Genomic DNA, 2,998 nt, shown 5'->3' on the forward strand with positions numbered 1-2,998 from the left:
GAGTTATCATGCTGAAGAGATGTGCACAACGAGTGACAAAGAAAAAAACACAGGACCTCAAACCCCTACCCGCACTGTGACACTCAAACATATCACACAGACAATCAGTAATGGCTTCCAAAGTTGATTATTGAGAAATACGATGGAGATGTCAGTATGTGGCAGGAGTTTTGGGAGCCAGCATGAGACTTTTATTCACAACAGTGATTCACTGTTACAATAAAGAGAAGTTTACAGCCTTCTATCGTATTGGTTTGGCATTAGCTCAGAGATGCCTTGGCCTCTAAGTAGGACTGATGTTAACAGACATTATGTTACGGTTTTCTTCCTCCTCTTCCTCAGACGAAGAGGTGTAGCAGGGATCGGACCAAAATGCAGCGTGGTTATTATGATTCATCTTTAATAAAAGATAAACACGAACAATACAAACCAAGAAACGTACCGTGAAAACCTCAACAGCCTTATCTGGTACAAACAAACACTGAGACAGGAACAATCACCCACGAAACACTCAAAGAATATGGCTGCCTAAATATGGTTCTCAATCAGAGACAACGATAAACACCTGCCTCTGATTGAGAACCACTCCAGGCAGCCATAGACTATTCTAGACAACCCCACTATACCACAATCCCATAACCTACAACAAACCCCTAGACAAAACACACCACATAAAATAACCCATGTCACACCCTGATCAAAATAATAACGAGAACACAAAATACTAAGACCAGGGCGTGACACATTAACTACGATGACGTAGTCGCTTTGGAAGGAGGGATCTTATGATTAGTTCTCCGAGCTGCTGAATCTCACCCCTGTGAAGAAATCCTCTGACATAAATGCATTGAGGCAGCTATATATATATATATGATGAATGTGAAGTTCACATTTAGGAGCTTGGAATCACTGGGTGTTAGTGTCAGAAACCTACGGAAGCCTACTATGCCCAATCTTACTGCAGATGATTCCAGGGGACATAGCTCTTGACTATAGTCGTCAGAGGGGAGTAGATGATGAATGGAAAGTGTCTGAGATGATCAGTTTCCTACAGAAAGAGGTTCAGAGCAGGGAGAGAGCGCTACAAATGACAAGATCATACAACCAACAGAAAGAGAGCAAACCATGGATGGGTAGGAGCAAGCCCATGTAATGCTTTGTAGGTTAGCAGTAAAACCTTGAAATTAGCCCTTGCCTTGACAGGAAGCCAGTGTAGGGAGGCTAGCACTGGAGTAATATGATCACATTTTTTGGTTCTAGTCAGGATTCTAGCAGCCGTATTTAGCACTAACTGAAGTTTATTTAGTGCTTTATCCGGATAGCCGGAAAGTAGAGCATTGCAGTAGTCTAACCTAGAAGTGACAAAAGCATGGAGTAATTTTTCTGCATAATTTTTGGACGGAAAGTTTCAGATTTTTGCAATGTTACATAGATGGAAAAAAGCTGTCCTTGAAACAGTCTTGATAAGTTCGTCAAAAGATGCTGTTGTTTCCTCAGTTATTCCCCATTCAGTGAAGATGAAACCAGACAGACAGAACACAGTGTTGCTACCTGGGTAGAAGGCCCATCGGGCAGGAAGATAGTGTCTTACTAGATGGAGGCAGTCAGAGAAGCTTCCTACGTGAAAACCTTGTGAAGGGCTTGAAGCTACCAGTAATCAGACAAGAGGCTCTTCACACGTTTGGCTCCAGCAACATCCCTGAACCCGCGTTGGACATTGAAAGGTACAGCAAACTGAAAAGAGTGAAGAGTCACCGCCTGGATAAAGAGATTCATAGCCAGTGTTCGTACAAACCTAAAGATGCTGACTGATGACAAACTGTTCGAGGCAGAAAAGTACTGGATCAAGGTAACACAACAACAGTCAGGAGATCAAACTACTGAAGGCAGGAAAAAGCCTAAAACAACGACTGTAAAATCAGAGAACTGCAACTGTTCCCGGACAAACACCAACTACTCAGTGTTGGAGGAAACCTCTTGATGTTCTTCTCAGAAAGGGGAATCTCCTAGAGGTTCATCGCTAGAGCGAGCAACCTGATAGGACGGATTCTGGGAAAGACTGGACAGGTCAGTGAAAACAACAGGTTCTCGGGAAAGAGCTTCGCTCATCTATGAAGAGATGTGCACAGTCCTGTAAGGCGTTGAAGCGATCATAAATTCTCTGACCTCTGACCTTCATGCACAATGAAGTGGATGAACCACAACCTCTGACCCCAGCACACTTCCTGGGGGGTAAAACACTAACCTCTTTGCCTCCAAAGCCATTTCTGGCTGACAGTCAGCACCCAACGCTCAACAAGGGGGAAATGACACGCAGATGGAAGTACAGGCAGAGACTTGTGACCAGTTTCTGGAACAGTTGGCGAAGAGACTACTTGCTGGATCTAAAGTCAGCACACCGCTGTGACACACCACAGCCCACAGGAGACCTATTCAGCTGCTTAGAGATTTATATTGACACAGTTGTTCATCGGGGGGAGGATGTTGTAACTTGGGTTACAGAGTTAACGTTTACAGTTAATTCATTGAGGTGTATTTAAAGATATTTTTCTAGTACTGTTATTTACATGTGTACAATAATAATTGTATTAGAGTTCATGTGATGGAGATTGAGAGAACTATATTTCTGCTGAATTGGTTAGTATTGGATTTGATTATTGACTGCAAGTACCAGAATTCCTTGCGACAGGAAGTAAGAAAAATGAAAACGTGCCAGCTGTGTAGAAGTGAACTTTTACAGATGCACAATTGAGAGCATCCTGTCGGGCTGTATCACCGCCTGATACGGCAACTGCTCCGCCCACAACCGCAAGGCTCTCCAGAGGGTAGTGAGGTCTGCACAACGCATCACCGGGGGCAAACTACCTGCCCTCCAGGACACCTACACCACCCGATGTCACAGGAAGGTGAGGTCAGTACAGGTGCATCAAAGCTGGGGCCGAAAGACTGAAAAACAGCTTCTATCTCAAGGCCATCAGACTGTTAAACAGCCACCACT

This window comes from Oncorhynchus clarkii, chromosome 21 (genome assembly GCF_045791955.1).
Source record: "Oncorhynchus clarkii lewisi isolate Uvic-CL-2024 chromosome 21, UVic_Ocla_1.0, whole genome shotgun sequence".
In the NCBI taxonomy this organism is placed as follows: domain Eukaryota; kingdom Metazoa; phylum Chordata; class Actinopteri; order Salmoniformes; family Salmonidae; genus Oncorhynchus; species Oncorhynchus clarkii.